Here is a 21,557-nt window from a genome sequence, read left to right as displayed (position 1 = left end):
ATTTTTTCTTTCTTTGCGCGATTCCGAGGCTCGTTTCGTTCCGAAAGGAAATACGTAATAGTAGAATTTTATGACAGGTCAGTTGGAAGTGTTGTTCATGCGACATTTACATTATCTCTTCCATTTTTTTTACGTTAATTAAAATATTGCGTGTTTTACGATTTATTTCGATTTTTAAGCGTAAGAGGTACCTAGTATCTTAAATTTAACGAGATCTTCGGTATAATCTCGATTGCAGTTTACGAGCTTAGGTCGATGCATACTGCATCGGCGATTGGTAACTATCGTAGGTTGGAGGCCAGATCCCGTAGTCTAATTTGACTAGTTGGTGGGATAAGATTGTGCCCTAGAGGTTGTACCATCGGTATACACAAGGCACCTGCGTAGCTGTGTACACATATACGGGTACACAGAGGTGCTAAAGTGTATGAAACATTAACGGATTTATGCATATTCATGCAATCTACATCTTTATTTACAATCAAATATTTTCTACAAAAATCAAACATAAAATAATATATTTTAATTTATAACAATAATATGTTATAAATCAGAGAATTTATAAATGACTTATAAAATTGTGTAATTTGCAATTTAATGCGTTAAGCATAATAAATAATATTTATTTATTATGATTACTTAACATTGCTTGTAACTTACTGAAAATTTAATTTTTATATTTAAATTTTATTTGTGTACACACACACACACATTCAGCTTTTTCCTAAATTTATAATGTTCTTATACATATGTCTAACTATAACATTAAATAATTGTATACAAACGTTGTAGTAAATTCTAAAATATTTTATATAGATGTTGAGGCTAACGGTACACGATACTGTTTTGCCTACTGGCAAGTACTGGCACAGTATGCCACTGGCTTAAATTTAAACATTTGAAATAAACTAATTTGTTCCCTCCTACGTCGTTAATGGTAAATGTCTTTTTGTAAGTTTATTTTATGTGAATGTATTCTTAATTCGCGCTTGGTCATTCTTGCTTAAGCAGCTATGACAGATTACTTAGTCGGAATTACGGTGCATTTTCTTACGCTTCTATGATCGCTGTACAAACCTGTAATGCAACAATAGTAAAATACATTCCGGCCCCCTCTTTTACACTTGTATTCCTTACTTGAAGAACATTGAAAAAGCTAAATATAACTTATCACTACAGCATTAATATTTATTATGCTTGTATAGAAATTAAAAGAAATTAAAACATTGTTTAACAACACATACATTGTAGATAAAATATGAATATTAAAATTATATCAAAACTTTCTCCACATAGTTTTCTAAATTATTGTAATTTAACAATAGCATAGAGTCGTAATTTTGTATGTATATATAACCCTATGAGAGTTAATTTATGTAAGCAGCTTAAAGAATTGTTGTCGGTTTATACGCTTTTACGTTTATATACGTTATCAAATAATTCGAAATTTACACTAGTGAATAATTTCTAAAAGAAAATAGCATTTTATCCCTTGAGTTATTTTTCACATTATCGTATTTTACTATTTTGAGGTAAAATAAAATTGGACATGTTTGTTGAAAATAATTAAGTTAAAGGTCCAGTGCAGTTCCTGTAAAATGCGTTATAGAAAATAAACATAGAAATGTATGTAATAAAAATGATTATGATGAATGCAGTTTCACAACCACGTTTTTCCAATTTTCTATAATTTTCAACGCTACATCTATTTTCTCTCCGTTTTTATCTCAATAAATTAAAAGCTGTCACAACAATAAACTCTACTTATATCTTATATTAATATATTACTTTATATTCTATATGAAAACTCGTACATGAGAGAGTACGATATTTCTCATGGGTCTGTTATTGATTAACGTCTCAGATTTAGAAATATGCAAAAAGCTTTATAAAATCACTTAAAAGATATTAAAATCTTTATATTATCCGATATAATATTTATCATCACGGTGCTGATTGTTAACGATAATTAAATAATAACGAAATCAGGTTTTTTTTATTAATAAAAATTATAATTTTAATAACTGAAAAATACTATGAAAAGAATTTAATTTGTTTATACCAAATAGTAAATAAGAAATAATATTACTTGTTGGATCCACCTTGTTTCTCGACGATTTGTTGAATAAAACACATGGAATGTAGGACCGTTATGTTTATAGTCTCAAAGGACTTGCAACGTACAGGATAAGGTAGCCCGAGAGATAAACCGTGGAAATTAAGAACAGCGGCAGTTAAACGCACACTCGCCAACTGCAGTTTCGTTAACACGTCTCCTATTTTTCGTGTGATGTGCGTTGCAGCCTGTCGCAGTATTTTTTCCCAGATGACAACGGCTGACATCCTCGAGCCGTCCCAGTATGTTTCATGATCCCGTAAATTTATCTCGTTCTATTCTCTGACATTTACCGAGACGCGCTCGACTCAGCTCGTTATGTTCAAATTTCAAAAGCGATTCAGCTCGTTAGTTCGAGACTTTCCTATCTAGGTTCGTACATCTTATCATTACGATGAAAGGTATTAATTTTTTGTAAAAACTATATATACTCTCTAAAGTTCTTGGAGTAAAAATACTGCTATGGAGTCAAGTATTCACCCTATTATTGGAGTGAATATTTACTTCCACAGAGCGAATATTTACTCCAACAGAGTGAATATCTCATTTTATGGCAGTATTTTCACTCCAAAAATTGTAGAGAGTACATTTTCCTAAAATTATACACTTAAAACATATTCTAGGCACCCTATATCCTTATTTGAAATTCTTTGATTAATACAAAGTAAACTACTAAAATTTTATTTAATACTATTAGTTAAAAAATGTTTAATATCCAGTTTTGAATATATTTGTAATGGATTTAATTTAGAAATATTTTTACGCTTTTAAATCTAAAATTACGAAATGTCAGGGTCTTGATATTTTTATTATGGGAAAATTTGCTGTTGCTTCAGATGTTCATGTATGAAGAAAGATATGGGAAGCTTAGGATACTGCGTATATGTTTAATCTAAAAATATATCAAAAGTCTTTACAAGAAATGCTACCAGGCTTTTGCATTTTCTTGTACCTCTTTTCCTCGCTTTGTATTGTTCTTTCTTCGTGTTGACCACGTTCTGCTTTCTCGTTATTAAATCTCCTTTCCGCTTCAAGCGTATCTCGTAACAGGATTCAAGAATTTGTCACATACATCAGTGCTCACAGTGATTAGTGTTTGTTACGTTTTCTCGTATTGGATCCCATCCGTTGCAGTTAAATAGCATACAGCACGTCGTATATTTCTTGGTAACGCAATGAATTAGTCGGTTTGCTAATTACAATTACAAATAGCTAGGCGACCTTCTCGCAATCTCGCCGAGTTTCGCTACAACGGTATTTTGCCCCTCCCGTAATTCACCCTTCCCTCCAAGCATTTGCCTTCCTCTTCTTCTACGCGCGCCCCTTATACTCCATCATCTCATAACGTGCAGGTAGTCAAGTACGTAGGATATAATTTTCTAGTGTGAGAGTCGATTGAGTTTCCTATACCATGCTCGAGCTTGTTATACTTGGTGATCGTTCGCACGCAGAGTCACGGCTAGAAGGGAACTTCGGAACTGCGAATTTAATCTGGCTGTGCGATGCGGTGCATCGATCGTCGGAGTTAAGGTGATCGAAACATTTCTTGGATGTTTACGTAGAGATGTGTCCCGGCAAGTCATGTATTCTCGACACGCGGAAACCGTTATAGTATCCGCGGAGGATACGACGTTGCGGAAGCCACGGATTGTATTTTACATTCGGTTCGTAGCTCGACGGATACATGCACAAATCAGAGATATTTCCTCGCTCGTGTTCCGTGATAAAGTCGTTGACGGTAACCGCTGTGTTTGTCTCACGAAATGTCAAGTAAACGAGTTCCGTTACGGACCTTTCAAACCAGTGTTCTCTAATTACACTTGTTGTAAAGCAAAGATATAACTTGCTACGGAACTTACTACTGGTTTATATGTATAAGTTGGTATATTTAATATTGAGGTTTTCGCCTCACCTTCAGCTAATTAACTTGTACACATATATTTACGTACACGGAGAGAATTTCCTTTAAATATTTACCTTGAAATTCATTTAATTGTCGGACAACATGGCATTACGAAGAATTTTATTAGAGTTTTGTGAAATTTTACCGTACTCTTAAGCTAGTAAAATGTACGGTACAATTTCAAAAACCTCATCAAGTTCTCCACAATGCTATGTTGTCCCACGATTACATGATTTTCAGGGTTAATTTTAAAAGAAACTTCTCTTCGTGTAGGCAAATATTAAATGCTAATATATTATATTTTCACGACACCAAATGTATCATAAAACTATTTGTTGGATTTTATTACAGTGTGTAATGAAGAAATCTATTAATTTTCTTCTTTCGTTATTACACAAATTGTTCATGAGAGAGTATTTATTTTTTATTGCTTCCTCAAAGAGGAAGCTACAAGCAAACGTTGCGCCAATTCGTTTTTGCGTCTTTCAGCGCACTACAACAGCTATGAAACATTCGAGAAGCTCAGCTTCCTATTTTACCCTATCGGTAGAGTTACTGGAACGAACGTACAAGAATATATCCTTTAGCGGGATCTGATTTCTTTCTGATACTCTACAGCAGATATGCATCTTCGCAAATCTGTTTGCGCCACAAACAATACCTGTTGCAATTTTCCTGATACATCGATTTGCAGTATAAAACTTGTTCTCTTTGCAGAAATTTCTTTTACGATATGTAGAATATAAGATCATCATCTATGACTCTAGTTTTGCATTTATTGTATGCATATTAAAATAAACAGTTTCTTCTCAAATAATTGAGCGATACCGTAATTGAACTTTTTACAAGAGATTGCACAACTTGCTGAAAAGTAATTTGCTAAAAGTAATTTTACTATTTACCCAATAGTAGCTAATTATTCACGTGCTCGTTGATTTTTTTTCATTTTATATTTAAGCCACTTACATTTACGCTTTGTCACAAGAAACATACGTCGTTTTCTGTTAACTTGTCTGATCTTTCTAGATGACAAAAACTTCAAGAAACGAATGTGCGATCTCTTCTTCCTTCCGCGACGCATTCATTTTGTAACATGTTCATTCCTTTCCTTGTATTTTGCGGAGTAGCCGCAGCTGCCGGCCCGAGGAAAGCCGATAAATCTCAACCTGCAACGGCAGCGACCGTTGTAATAAACCACCAGAGCGACGAAAGCCGTCGGCACTGGCTCCGTTTTCCTTTGTGGGTATTAAGGATGCAAAAACGTATATTTCAAAATTCACGAAACGTTGCCCAAGTTAGAGCACAACACTCGTGTTGTGTCCCTCGAAAAAGCAGAATCTCGCACGACGTAGAAAACTTCGGAAATACGTTATATTACAAACTGAAACTTCTTTCTTGACCGTAGTTGGCAAGATCCTACACTTTCGAAAGAAAAGTACTTTCCGATTACAAGAGAATTAAAAAACTTTTCCATTACTTAAAAACTCCGCTATCAATAAAAATCGCCAACTTTATTATTATGCGGATAGAGATTTGCGAAACACCGTATGCATTGCAATTTTATTCTTGCACAATCAAGAAACACACGCGAGAAGTACAGACAAAGGGCTTTCAAGACAATCCATACATTCGTTATTACCGAATGGCACTTTCATCAGGTATAGAGTTCAATGCTTTTGTTTGCTCTATACGCGTCCTACATCCTCGCAGTAGAATGTATCCAGAAAAACGTACAATTGAACTTTATCCTGATTCACCACGAGAAACTTTCCCGTGATTGAGAAAATGTATCTTTCTATCCATTCAATGGCGCAACCAAGCGAAAGATATCCTCAGCGCTGAAGCAAACTTGAATGATCATCACCTAACTTTGAGACAATAACCATTCAGATTGACAATAAATTATTTATTTTCCACTTCTTGTCTGTCTTTTAGTCGACATATTTCTTGCAATATTTATCTTATGAAATTAGAGTAACCCGTCTCGCTTTGGCAAGGAAAGTAAATCTCGGAGATTGGTACTTAGTGTTTGCCGTTATTATTTTCAATCAAGTAGCAAGTTATTTATCCAACCATAATATTGGAAACACATCAACAAACCAACTGCTGTGATTAGAGTTGAATTGTCATCTCGAAATCGAAGGCACTTACGCACCATTCAATAGTTTCAAGTTATTTCCTTCTGTGTTTTATACGTATAAACTCTATTCGCATTCGAGATAAAGGACAACATTTTATCGAGGTAAAAGTAATAAAAATGCAAAAGAATTTATCAACCATAACAATTAACTCTTGTAGCACAGTACATTAGCCAAACATTGGCCCAACACTACCAAATATTGGGCCAATGTTTAACCAATATTTGGTCAATGTCCTGTGCTACCATAGTATAACTAAGAGGTCCACTCCGTCATTTGTTTCGTTTTGTGTCGATTCCTTCTGCGCATCCGACATTGCTCTGGAAGTTGTATTTGGGGTAGTGTAACTTTGATGAGTACGTATACACGCGCGAGCACACACACATTGACATTTGACGAATACTTGTTTCTCAAATGGACTTTGAAAAGTCGTTAGTTCGATTATTTAAACGGCACTCCCGAACGCGACAAAAATGGAACCTTTATGTTATACCCGCACTTTTGTACGTACGTATAAATGCTAGAGAGATTATTTCTTAGCAAGCGAGCGATATATTATAATTTTTCGTTATCATTTTATCCGAGGATTCGTGTATTACCTCGCCCTTTTGATCTGAAAGTGATAAATGTTGAACCGATGAAAATTTTTCAGCACGATGCGAGAGAGATTTATTCCGAGTTCGATCGTTAAGAAAGGTATAGCCCGTGAATTATCGGAATTAAAATAATTTATATAATTCCCTTATCGCATTTCTACTCCAAATTACGCGTAATATTCATCCCGACAAATCGCCGCAGAGCGATTAATAAGATTACGAATTGCGACAATTACTTAAACGCGATTGATAAACGTTAGCTCTCGTAGGAGACGATCGCGTTGTGTAGGAGATGATCGAGATTCACGTTGGAAATGATCGCGTTACGAGGAGCGACTCGCGGAACACCATCTTCGCTCGACTGTGCCGCGCCGAATGATTAGACACAATGCGGATAGACTGTTTTCGACCGAGGTGTTTACGACGCTACGTCATTTCTCGGAACCCGCGCGCGGCGTTCGACGCCTGAAATTCCAACAATTTTCCCGATTGATTAATCTCAATAACCAACGAAAATTTTTAAGCACGACGCGAGAGAGATTCATTCCGAATTCGATCGTTAAGCGAGGTATCGCCCGTGGATTATCGAAATTAAAATAATTCCTTTATCGCATTTCCACTCCAAATTACGCGTAATATTCATTTCGACAAATGCGCTTCACACGTAAGATCTGCAGGTCCACGAGTCAAAGCGCTAGCTGATTTAAAATTACTTCTTCATTACAATAATTATGGACGATAATTGCTTCTTTAATCGATACTCGTATTCGGATACATCTCGTATCGTTACTTCGAGTATAATTTGTCGGCTGTTTGAAAGCACGAAATAATACGCGAAATATTGAATCGAGTGCTTTAACTAGCATTTATCGGTAATTCATTAATACATCTAATTTATATATTTTTAACGGAATTTATAAATGAAAATACACGTGCAACAGTGAATTTTTGCTTATTTTCGAACGATTGTGTCTCGATTAACTCAGCTGACTCGGTTAACTCACAATCAGTTACTTTTATTGTGCGGTGTCGATGTTAAAATGTATAATTTTCAAATTTTTCGTTTGATAACGGAAATGTATAATCTTGCAAATTTTCTTTTATTAACGGAATCATACAAATGCTGGTCAAAATGCAGAACATTGAGTCGAATATCATCGCGATACGTTTAATCGAAAAATTAAATATCAATTAATCTTATCCGTGCTTAATTATGTAATTGTAATATTTACTCATCGATAGTTTAAATTTGACATTTATACATCGTGTTCTGTTGATTAAAATTCATATCGTGAAATAAATATACAAGGAATACCAAGTGCAAATAGTAACTTCGTGCAATCGTATATTATTTGTGTTTCCTTAATTTCCTGTCGCGTGTGATTAATGCTGAGGTGCCACGACGTCTCGTCAATCATTCCACGGGATTTGGTCAATCATGTCACGAAATTTAGTCAATTATACTACGGGGTTCGGTCAATTAGTCCACGAAACATAAGTACACATTTCATATGAGATTGATTACGAGAAATTAAATATGAACGATTCCTTTTTATACTTGGTAGAAAATTCATTGATTTATTACATTTGAGTACGCGCGAATTAAATCGTACATCGTAAGTTTGTCGGCAAGTTTCAAAGAAAACGAAATTTTAATTAATTTTTGATTATTTTTGGTGTTTCATTGACGAATATTGAATTAGTAAATGAAATTTCTCGCTTTTCACGAGTTCACGCTAAAGGAAACGATTCATGATCGAGCCCGAGATTTCTCGCCGGACGGCGCTAAAATCGCAAGTTCGTAAGAGGGAATTTCGGACTCCGTGGTTTGAACCCCCTGCTTTGGTTCCCCTTAGAGACCCTCTAATCAGAGGGTGCTTTCCAGCAACGTACATAGGCGACACTGTGTAACACAGCGAGTCGTTTTATCTTTATTAGGTATTTGTCATTATTAAACAAGAATGAAACGATTCTCTGTAGTACACCGTGTCAATCCGTGTCTCTTAATTGCTGGAAAGCACCTCGAGTCTGGCCATATCATCGGAAAGATTAGTATCCGTCAATTTTCGTATTGTTAGTCAAGAAACCTGTCATGTGCCGACCCTAACAGTAATCGCGGGACAGAGCAACGTTTTTTCCCGCTACATTCTTCTGTTTGGAACGAAAATGCGTTGAATGAGCCTAATTTCTTTCGATTTTGGAGGTGAGGGAACTAAACTGCATAATTACCGCTTTATAAAACTAGCGCGAATTAACGGAAGCTGCAAAGCAAAACCGATGCTATGTTTTTATAGTGTAATCATAGTATGTTATCGTTGACTTGTACTCACAATATATAATTGAAATGCTTTTAGAAACGTGAAACAATGTGCGAGATGGAAAATTGATTAGTGGTTAACGATAAAACAACATGACAGCTGTATAAACTAGCCAAGTATAATTCAAGCCAAGTTTATGCGAATCATGACATTATCTAAATCTTTCTCTTTGAAAAATTGTAATAAATCATTTCTAGATGCATTTTTATATGCATAATTCCTCAGAGATAACATTTATATGTTACGTAATGTAAGAGTTTTATCCTGCTCCATATACACATACGTACATGAGGAATATTAAAATTATCCGCGGAGTAACAAATACCTATATTTTTTACCTACAATTTATGAAATATATTTTCCTACTCGAGTTACACTTAAACTTGTAGTAAATCTATTTATCTGCATATCCGCTTATGCTTACGCGTCGTAGATTAAGCGGAAAAATTCTGTCTGAATCCACCCCGATATCGGAAATTTATTATAACCGCCGACAAATATTTTCTGCCGACTCAATGCGACAGGATTTCCGTATAAGCACTGGAAATAATCACGAGTTGTTCGGTCGTGAAAATTTGATAAACTCTTCAGTTTAATTTCTTAACGCTGTGTAGATAAGCATTTTAACAAAGCTATCTATTAGCTTAACTTTAAAACTTATTGAATTGTGTTGAACATATTGGTGTATGTTAAATCATTGATCTAAAATCTCTCTGATTGTAAAAGGAAGAGGCAAATTATCTGTAAATTATCTCAAATAATAAAATACATATTTTTCCAAACAGTACAACAAATTTTTTGAGTATTTTATCGCGTTTATACAATATTTGTATTACACACACACACATCTTTACATCGATTTATGACGGCTTTAATGCGCAACAATGCGCACTTATTCGCCAAACCGCCAATCGAAATTGCTATTATTTTCATTTTTGCTTTTTATTTGCGTAATAAGTTCAACAGTGTATTATTGGTAATAACAAATAATCTTTTAAAATTAAAATCATAACATAAATGAGAGAAAATACATCACTTGTTGTTCCCAATGATTTCTGAATCTTTTATGTATTTTTATATTGATCAAATAGGAATACTTATTATATATTTATTAAAAATATGAATAATTTATGCATTTAGCTGTTATATTATTCATACAATAAATGTAATTGATATTATTATCATCGGTAAGATAATATCTTTAATCTAATATGAAAATTACAATTAAAATGCTAATCGACTTTGTCTGAATATTTTCCCTTTGTTGAATATCGTAGTACTTTCTTTCCCTCCTTTTTACGTTTCTTCTATGTACCTACTTATAAAAGTAAAATTAGTTCGCTTTAAAAAATATTTAATACCAATAAGAAATCTTTTGAAAACTTTATGTGCTCGGAGAAGATAAAAGGGAAACTGGTTTATAATAAATTCTTTCACATCGTAAAATTTAGCTCTTATTCCAGTTCGGCGATCACCTCCTTTTTATCGAAGGATTAAATATTTTCTTCTCACGAAGGAATTCTCAGCCGTCTTTTGTACGCCATCCTCGTTGCTTGTCCTCGAGACATTTTCTGATCCTCGAATTCTCGGTTTTTGTTTTGCCATGTTTCGAGTCTAAACTCGTGTTTTCGTTTCCGCTGTTCTATTTCTCACCTCTTATTCTTTGTTCATTGGATATCGCCTTCTTCTTCTACTCTTTCATTGCTTTTTCACGGAAAAAGAATTCAAATAGTATCGGTTGCGATTCGTTTTTGCCAAATAATCTTTCTAGAGAGTAATATTAGAGCGATAGTTGTGTCTAAGTTAACATTTAAATAAATACACTTGTTCCTATGTTTTCTTCTTTATCTTACATTAATTTAATATTCTGACATAATTTATATGTTTTAGATTATCACGTAGAGATATTTTACGTCAATAGTTTTTGAATTGTTTGTAGAATTAATTTGTTTATTACCCCTTTTTTCAAATTTCATTTATATAATTATACAATTTTTGTCGTAAGTGTAATATGAAATTAACTTGGATAGGAGATGATAAACTACAATGATATATTGTATGAATATAGAACAGGTTTAAGTCAATCAAAGCGCAGCTGAACGGATAATACTAATTGCATTGGCTTATGGTAGCTTATTTAAATGTACAAGCATTTGTTGGATATTCAACATAATCCGTTTTGCTGTGGAATTATTGTATGACTTAAGATTACCTACCTTCGATTAAATATGCTGGAAACATTTTTGACTGAAAGTACGTATCCTAAATGTATGTATAACATCAAATGTTAATTTATTTTAAGAGATAAAATAATGAAATCTTTTTCGGAAATCTATACAAGATCACTAGTTTTAGAGGAGAAGAAAAAGTTTCATTATTATTGATTCTGATTCAATATTTCAAGAAAAATTAGCACAAAGTGTGCAAGTTTTGCATGATACAGCTTGACGAAATTAATGTCGTTGAAGATTATTCCCATGTAAAAACTGTGTATAGTCTCTGTAAGAATACGGTCTCGCTTTCGATTATTTGCCAAATTGTTTGACATAAATTTTATACGGAATGACAAAATTATCGGGCGGCAAGGGAATTTTCGTCGGACTTTCAGGAATGCCTTTTACACCACCAATTTTCGCGTAAACGGTGGAAGCTCCAGATGGTCCCATAGCAATACAAGCAGGTAGCAAGAATTGTTTTTCACGTGGCGTGCGAATGTCTTCGAATAGACGCATAGCGCTAAGAGGACTGTAGGAAAAACGATCTGGTAACCACTTTTGGGCGCGAATGGGTCGCTAAAAGAAGACTGGAGGACGATATTTTAGATAATCGGCAGTAGCTATGTATCTTTGCATTTGTCGATAAAAATTTTTACATTTTGTAACAGGTAAATTGAAAATATCCAGAAAATGTATTCCGCTGTTTCTCCGCGATATCGTTTTACTTTACTTGCAATGAATAAAATTTTCTTTTATTGTAATATATGTATGCTGCTGGTGCTGCTGCATCGCAATTCATTTTCTTCATAAATATTGTATATATTTGGTGTCCTGTAGTTAACTACGATATTATTTCAAGAATGAATTGTTCTATGTCGACAGAGTATCATTTTGAATAATATGAAGAAAGGCGTAAGGAATGGTTTTTATCACTTATCGCCAACCTGTCCCGTTTAAGTACTCTCGATTTCTCTTTTTCTCCTACCATTCTTGTTTCACAAAAGATGGTGGTGATTAGACGAATTGCCACGGAAAGAAGCGAGGAGTCGTGGAGATTGCAGAGAAAGAGAGAACGAAAGTCCGAAGACTCTGAAGACCGGAAGACAGGCGAACACAAAAGACAGTCGTGCTATATTATTATGCACGACTGTCGGTTCCTACCTCTTTGTGATATACCAGGTAGAATAAAGAACTTGAGTCTTTTTACCATAGGGAGTAAAGACGAAGCGGAGAGGCGTGTCATCCGAAAGTTACGTATCAATTCTGAACAAAATTTTTTCCTTCAATACAGCACATGAAATGATACATTTTCTTACTTCGCAAGAGAATGACATTTCAAGTTCTTCAGAAATTGATACTCGAGATCCGGAGAAGTTTGAAGAAACCATTAATATCGAAGCTCAAGTTAAAAGCTTTTATGTGAGATCAAAGTTACGAGAGATATACATAAAACAGTATTTCTCTTTCTGTCCTTGTAGTTGATATTTCTGAATATCGTAATTTCAAGTATAATCTTCTACATGTGTACGTGTTAAATGGTTGATTGCCAATGTTGTTTTGCCCTATGCGATGTGCGCGAGAGACACATATCAAAATTATGTGAATAATGTTTATATATATGCATATATATTTCAATAATGTTCCTCGATTTCATTCTGAAAATTCCGATATTTTATTTACGCTCTACCGCGTATAAGCGCGTTATTGGTTCCATATAGGTAGCTATAAAATGCGCTCGATATTTCGGCAGGAAAGCGACAAAACCGGAATTCCATGGTCATAAATTTTTGAATTAATAAATAATGCTGGTGCGTACGCGGTTGCGGACAAGGTGCAATTCACCAGATTATGAGCTACTGTCACTCGAAATAACTTAGCTAGCTGCAAATACACATGCATCTGACTGCATCTAAGCTGACTGGCGCAGCATGACTGCGGTCAAGAACCGACCTCGTCTCGGAAGAGAGCACGCCGCAGCAGCGAACAGTACTTGTGTGCACATACGTGTGAGAAACAATAGCGTACAATATAAATTCCATCAGATTGTTTTATCGTGCAAGCGCATTAAGTAGAGGACAATCCTCTATTATGAAATAGTAGGCTTTCAACGTCTAAATTCAATCACAAATCTTTCTTCCACTAAATTTCGGCTCCAAGGGCAATAAATTCATGGTGAAACCAACAGATGATGCCTATTAATTTAGCAGAAACTCCGCTATCTCATATTAAAAGCCTGCCTGATAATAGGGGACTTTGCTCTATTTGACAAATGCAGTCAGATTTCGATCCCACTTTAGTTTTCTACATCATTTCTCACTACTTATTTTAACCATTTAAAACGATTATGTCTGACCAATAAAAAAAATGTTTTCATAAGAAATGTTTCATGGAGACAATCAAAGAAATTTTCATTTCTTGAAATAAAATTTATTTGACCAATAGTTTTTAATTCAGTCGTAAAACATTTGACAAATATTACGTCAGTTCAATTCACATGCATTTTTTTAATTGAAATTTTTAGTTGCATAACAATTGACGTATCTATGATCCTTAACTATGAGAAAACTATTTCATCTATTAGAAAACTGTAGCTGTTATGTGTCATCGGTGTGATTTTTTGTATTGACAGATATTGCATTTTTCGATTCATTATAATCTTTTTCGACCCTCTTTGAAATTCTCTTTCATGGATCCTCTGCAAATCAATCGAACTTTCCATTCTATCAATTATTCATCTCCATCACTTACGCTCCCTAGACTGGGCGTTAAGGATCACGCACACCCCAGCGCTTGTTTACACTGCGACGGAAAGTTAAGAGGCTTGGATCTGGCTTTCCGGCTGCTGGGACGTCGAGTAATCAACTTTGCTGACCTAGAAAGTCAAAAGGGCTTGGTTTACTTGCCATTTCTCTCGCCCTCCTCTTGCTATCCGTCTCCTTCGCTGATGGGTACCGTCTCCTCCTCTTCGCGGCTTGCCCGAGAATGTCTTTCTTTTTCTCTCCGTTTCCCCCGTTTATTCGCCCGTCTTCTCGCTATCCCTGCTTATCTCCGTCCGTCCCTCCATTTTCAGCTTTGCAGCATCTCTACCCACCGGAACAGCGTCAGGATCTAGCACGCAGATACGGTGGTACAGTTAAAATCGGGCAGTGACCGAAAACTTCAATATTCCGGTTCTTGCACCGAGAAGAGAAGGCCGGAAGCGAGTGAAAGATATCGGCAGACGCTAAGAGATCGTATAAATAGAACGAAATCGAAGGTCGTGTGATGCTTTCGGTAGTACAACGTGGATCGACCGCCGCGGGGATGCTATGTGCAGCGTTTCAAAGTCATCTAAATTGTCGTATGATATCGTATATCGATTTCTCTCCTTTCAACCGTCCTTGCAAGAAAACACCGAGTTATATGTGTTCAAAGTTGAATGTGTTCACTTTCTAAGAATACCAAATGCCTTTTCATTAATCAAAAGTTGATACAAGTATTGTTCGCATAAGAAATTGCTAATTTATAAATTGAACAATTCTGACAATTATTACTTAATTATTACACGTATTAAATATTTTCATTGGTCAAACACTATTGCTCAGTTTCTAAATACATTTGAATTGAAAATATGTACGCAGCCGCAGGCATTAATAAAGCAATTTCTTTCTCTTTGCGGTCGTCTTCAGCGTCTCGAACGTCTGTGAAAGAATATTTAATACTACCAGCTCGGTTATCATTGTACCATCTCTTGCCGCCATTGGTAGATTTCTGTGTTTTCATTCAACTTTTATGTAAGTATTTGTCTCTTCTTCATTCTCTTCAACGTTCCTCATCTTTCTCCTTTTCTTCCTCGTGAGGCAGGTTCCATTTCATTTCTCGGTTCTTCGACTTAATTATTCGCTCAAGTAAGAACTTTTCTTGCTAATTTGTTTGCATCTGACGTGGAAGTGGTGTCGGTAGCAAATAAAAGAAATTATTCTGACTACAGCTACTTTTCGTCAGACTTGGTCACGTTTACGCGTGTGGGGGTTGAATGATATCAAAAAATTAAAATGGCGCAAGTGTTAAAAACCAGCGTTACTAATATTACAATAACCAGAATGTACGATACTAGATATTAATTTGCGTAAGGGTCGCAGCACAAAGCAATGTAATAGCTAACGACAAAGACGCAAGCGTAATGTAGATAGCGCACAAACTTTGGCGTAAATATTAACGTCATATGTAATTGGAGGTAAGTACGGCATACGCCAAAGCTTGTGCGCTAATGTGCATTTGCGCTTACGTCTTTGTTGTAAGCTACGTTGCTTTGTGCTCTGACCCTTAATTCTAATCTACAATGTGTTCCTTGCGTCTAGAAACATTCTATTTTGTAGTGAATAAATACAATTAAGAATTTTGCGCAAGTTGATAAAATGTGCGTTATACATTGTACAATCGAACGTTGTCGGCACATTTTTTAAGCGTTTCGATTAGCTTGTATAAAGTAGAAGGTTTCTAGACGCAGGGAGCACATTGTAGATTAGGCTTTAAGATCGCAACAAACGATCGTAACCGGATTTATTCAAACAAAAGTGGTTTTCCACGTAGAGATCAGCTTTTGGAACATCTATGACTAATATTTTACTGGCATTGGGGAATATACCGGGCGGCATTGATGTCGAGCGTAAGTTGGAATGGAAGAAAATAAATTTTTCGCAGAAAGAAAAACCGTCTGCGAAGCTTTAAGAGTTTAATCGTTCTCTTCGTTTGTGTCCGTCGCGATCATAGACATCACTGGGGATTTATAGTTCGACCTTTCCGGACTAAAACGGGTCTCGTGCATTACCCGGTGCGATAGACGACGAGCACGAAGTCAAGGGTCCCGAGCTTAAATCGAGTTTACTCCGATATCGAATTTCGCCGGAAGCAAAGTCTCCGGTGTATTGTCTTGAAAAACCGGAGACAATATCGCTGGAGTTACTGCTTGGAGGAATGTATAGTTTAAATTTACTTTGCAGCAGCTAGCGAAAATTTCGTCGCCGTTTCATAAAATCAACGGTCACGTCAATCGAATTTTCAAGGCGAGTTATTTTGTAACTTATTTTCTAATATATTGACCTTGTTATCTATTACACACTTTGGGCCAAAGCAGAATGCCTGTCTTGTACTCTCCGAGATAGCACACATGGTTCTATGAACATTTTTCTGGAGGGCAAATATTGTTAATTTCACAATATTTCTATTGAATATTCTATAAATATACAGGGTGAGGAAAAAGTATGAAAACTCCTAAATTTTTCGAAACGTTTTTTTATTTGTCTGAGAATAATTTTGTAATATTTATCGAGTTTATGTATTGCATATTGTTTATTGTGTTATTATCTTATAAAAGGCAGTGGAACCTGTCATCATACCATATATAACCGACACGCTATATTCGATAGATTATTCTATTCACATTCGAGAAAGATTTATAGTAGTGCCAGTCGAATGTTCCACGAACATAAGATAAATATATAAGAATGACCTATGGAATATTTCAAATATTCTTGAAGAATATTCTTAAAATGTTCATAGGAGCGTCTTGTGCTACCTGGGCTTAAGACAATGTTTTATGTTTTAAATCTTTGTCTTAAAGTAACGCACAATAACTGTCTTGTGACTTAAGAATGACAGCCATTTTGCTCAGGCCCTTGTCGTTAATATCGTACAAAAACGTAGAGAATATACTATAGTTTATATTTTGATCGAGAGCTTAAAACTCGAATAAGGTAGAATGCACGGTGGGTAAGTTGGCATTAATTTTGTTAACGCAATCAGCAATCACGCGTTGTATAATTTAATATAAAGTTGAGTAGCTGGCGAAAGCTAGTTAGTTGTGCCTTTCATGATTTCGATTGCAGTAATTTAAAGTTTATTTATTGAGGAATTGCAAAATTTATATTTGAATTTGTTAAGAACAATTTTTGTTCTATGTGAAAAACAAATTTCTTTATAACGTTGCCATCTCGCGAGTGAGAATAAAGCTAATACGAGTAAACCTGCGTTGACGTAACTTTCCTTGACGGTTGCGGAGAGCAGGAACCTTCCATATCGACACCCAGTGCATTTTCTGCATGCAAAGTTGGAAATACGAGCTTACTTGTGCCGATAATTCAGTTTTCTGAACCATAGACGCGATAGAAAGGTGTTTTGTTAAAAAGTAGATATTCGATTAGATAAAATTTAGAAATGAGCAGGCAATCTTGGAGGATTGTTTTTTTTATAAATTATCAAATTGTTTATTTCTTCGACAAATTAGGTAGAATTTAAAATTGTTCAGTTTTCTGAACCATAGATGCGATAGAAATGTATTCTGTTAACAAGTAGATATTCGATTATAGAATTTAGAAATGAGCAGGCAATCTTGGAGGATTGTTTTTTATAAATTATCAAATTGTTAATTTTTTCGACAAATAAGGTAGATTTTAGAATTCAGCAATCAATCTCGGAGGATTGTTTTTTATAGAGTATCAAATTGTTAATTTCTTCGACAAATATTTTTGCAGTGCGTGTATAAATTTGGTTCGTGTATTCGGCGTGCAATTATTGTTACGTAAATCTACCGCAGAGGGAAAGCATTGCAAATATTATTTTTATTTTACCATTACGCCAAGAGCTGTAAAGCGCAGAAATAATTAATACGCGCCATCCGATTCTTGTAGATTATTCGAAACACGCATCGCAATGTAGTCACGTCAAGCAAAGCAGAAACTGAAACTGTGTGATGCTTATCTCTCTCCTACATCTATTATGCGCATACATTTAAAACTATCTTACTATGTTTATTCTCCTTCGCGTAGAAGGCATAATCGTCTGTTTCCCTGTGCTTTGTCCTTGAGCTACGCTCGTGAATCAGTTTACACACGTAGCGCCAAAGAAATTTTCTAGTCAATTAAAAATTCTCCCTTATTGTTTCTGAATTTCGCTATGTACCCTGAACTAAAAGTATGTAAAATTGCATACATAATAAGTGTAGCGATTACACTATTTATAACGGAAACGCGTATATAAATTTATGTATTTTTACCAAATTTTTTTCTACTCTTTGTTGTGTAAATACTTGTTTATACTTGATAAAAAATTACAAAAAATTGTCAAATTTACACAATTAAAAGCAAGCAGTCTTTTACTTATTACATAAAGTAATAATTTCACCTGCAAGGTGTAAATTTACTGACGTATGTAAATGTACACCTTTGATAGATGGTCCCAATATTATCTACTGTAATAATTGTAATTTTACACGTGATTGTTTTACAGTGTAGACAAGATCAATGAATTTTCTTTTAGACTGGATTTTTAGTGTCTCTAGTGTGTTTCGTATGACAATCGTATTTATTATTACGCTTTGAATTATTTAATGGTTGAAACTAGAAGTTGCGTGGAGCCGAAGCATTTGAATCATGCAGACAACGATTGCGGTATTTCGCAAGATATTTACCTACGCGTAATAATATTCGAGTAAGGTAGCGGGAATCTCTAATAACTCCGTACGCACGTATTCTTCTCGCATAGCTATCATTTCACTTGTCTGCTATCAAGCTCTAATTTAATTAATACAGAAAATTATAAGCACTTATTGTACAAAGAGTATAAACTCGAAACGAGAAAAATCAAAGTTACAATTACACGCGTGGCGTCCCGTCAACTATTTTCACGTTCCAACAATCGTGAGATGAAACATTGCAATTTTTAATAATCCCTTCTCTCCGAACATCCTTCCTGCACGTATAATTATTCCAGTACCACTTTATCCTTCTCTGCCGCGCAAGCTCTTTCATTAATGAGAGCTGGAATGCATATTGATGTTGCGTAAAATTTGTGTATATAATAGCGATTTCTAATAATTCCGCACATTAATATTTCCCTCGTATAATCGTATCTTATCGCTCATGAATATGTATGAATAACGATCATGGATTCGTATTCCGCTGCGTTATGTGAAAATGAAATTCGATTGGGATTAGATAGAGGGCGGAGCTCACCGACAGATCCGACACACGTGCATTTATAAATCTCCAATCAGAATAGACGCGCGAGGTGTAAGCGGTCCAGTATTTAAATATCTTCCCGCGCAATCTCGTCTCACGGCGACGTGCACGAGTGTCGAGTAAAACGGCGAGGATAACGACGTTTACATATTTGACGGGGAAGAACGGCGAATTAAAGGGAAAGAAGAGGAATTTACGTTCGGAGCATCCGTCGCGCTCGGGCGTTCGGTGCGAACGCCTGCTCCGCGGTCGCGCCGACCGCCGACGCGCCGACCGGCGCGGCAGGAGGGAGGCGCGGCGCGTGGGGCTGCGCGGGTCACGGCTGTCACTTGTCAGTCCGTCGCGAGCGCTCGCGTCGTGAGGTTCGTGCTCCGTTGTCGCTTCTCACTGTGCGCGAGCGCGTATCCCCGTGGAAAGTCACATTAATGTCACGCCCGCGCAGCCTCGGGAAAATCGCGTCGCCGCGATCCGCCGTGATCCTCGCGCGGCCACGCCGATCCCGGCGCGACTCCCGCTTCTCGTCCGGCCCGGCGTAGATCACCTGTCCGCCTGCGCGCGCCCGCGCGCGCGCGCGCGCGTGTGTGTTTTGTGTGTGTGCCGTGCGTTGTGTGCGCGTTGATTGTGCCGCCTGGGTCGCAAATCCTCTCGCGCGCGGAAATTCGTCGGCGCCGGCACGGTGTTGTGTGCTCTGTAGTGCCCTTTGGATTACTGGAAGCGCATCCAGCGAGACGTTGCCGCCGCCGCTCAGATTTCAACTCACGACGCTCCGAAACGCAGGTACGTCACCACGCGCTACGATTCTCGCTCGAGGGGGGGGATCGTGGATGCACTCTGGATCTCTCGCGATTGATATCAATGCAAAATGGGAGCGCAGTGGATGGAACGAAATTTCGTTTTGGCGCAGCGCGATTCGCTGCCGTAAAATGGAGTTGCGTTGCTTTATTTCTCTCTCTCTCTCCCTCCCCACCTCTCTCGTTGTTCACGTTTCGGCGTGCACGCCTCGCGCGCTCCGATGATCGTGGGAGCCCCGCGCATTTTGGATCCTCGCGCACGTTGCATCAAAGCGTTATTTATGCGATTTTATTTGACGATTTTCACGATCATCGCACTCTATTTTGATAAACACTGGCGCGATTTATTTCCGCGAGACTCATTGCCCTTTTCGACAACGGTATTTCAGCTTTTCGCCGGCGAGAAATAAAATATGTCGATACGTTTTAACTTTTACGGCGCGACGCAACGATATAATAATAATCCATGGGACTGTCGTTTTCGCGTCTGTAAGGTTGTAAATGCGATACCGTTTCCAGATTACAAATGATACTTTTATTATTTCCGTACCATCGCGTGGACGGGAATTCGATATTTGTAATATCGCCACTCTGACGACACGTGATTCCATCCTTATTGTATTTTTAACGAACTTTATCGCGAATGTGTATCTACATATCGATATCTGTTGAAAAAAGGAAAGGCGAACGTATTTTATTCACAATTTAAGCAAGTTTTATCAATCTGCGCGCTCTTCATTTTGCATTGCCCGTAAAATGTTTGGATCGTGATTCCATAATAATATGTGTACCACGCACATCCACGAATCCTTAAAAGAAGCCACCGTATTTTATTGGCGATCAACTTGTAATTCGATACACGTCGAAGCTCCTGGCTCGAGTGTCGCACGGTTAGTCATAAAAAATTTATCATTTACTTTTAAATATTTATTGTAACAGATAAATCTGGAGGTTACGTGTATAATGTACGGAACGGAGTGGGATATCCACAGGAAAAAGAGAAGAGAGAGAAGGATTACGCCGGTTTAATGTTCTTGGCGTGTTCGCTGCCAATCTAACAGCGAGTGTGTTACTTTTATGCACATATATGTGTAATTTGGTGAAGCATTTTTCACGCCCTTTTTTCCGTTTAACATCGCCGTTTCAAAATTATCTTTTTAAAGATATATCAAGTCGTGATCTTACGACTTAGAGGCCGAGCAGAAAGATTGTCGTAAGGCTGGTACTGCATTTGTCGTACGACAAATTTTTCAAGCCTGTTGATTGTCTGCAGGATAGAAAAATTCTCGAGTATCTAGAAATTTTCTAGTTTGCAGCCAGTCAACGCGCTCGCAAAATTTGTCGTACGACAAATTTTTCAAGCCCGTTGATTGTCTGCAGGATAGAAAAGTTGTCGAGCATCTAGAAATTTTCTAGCTTCTGCAGCCAGTCAACGCGCTTGCAAGATATGTCGTACGACAAATGCAATATTAGTTTAAGGGG

At 36.5% G+C, this 21,557-nt stretch overlaps 1 protein-coding gene across 1 annotated transcript in view; it reads left to right on the top strand.

Moving 5' to 3' along the window:
• Positions 1 to 21,557, top strand: part of LOC105569326 — a 281,091-nt gene that overhangs the window by 14,633 nt on the left and 244,901 nt on the right. The gene's annotated exons all lie outside the window — the stretch shown is intronic.

The sequence above is a fragment of the Vollenhovia emeryi genome, unplaced genomic scaffold, assembly GCF_000949405.1.
Source record: "Vollenhovia emeryi isolate VEMERY1.0 unplaced genomic scaffold, V.emery_V1.0 DF939124.1, whole genome shotgun sequence".
Taxonomy (NCBI): domain Eukaryota; kingdom Metazoa; phylum Arthropoda; class Insecta; order Hymenoptera; family Formicidae; genus Vollenhovia; species Vollenhovia emeryi.
The sequence above is the reverse complement of the archived record's forward strand: the minus strand, read 5'-3'. Positions and strand labels throughout refer to the sequence as shown.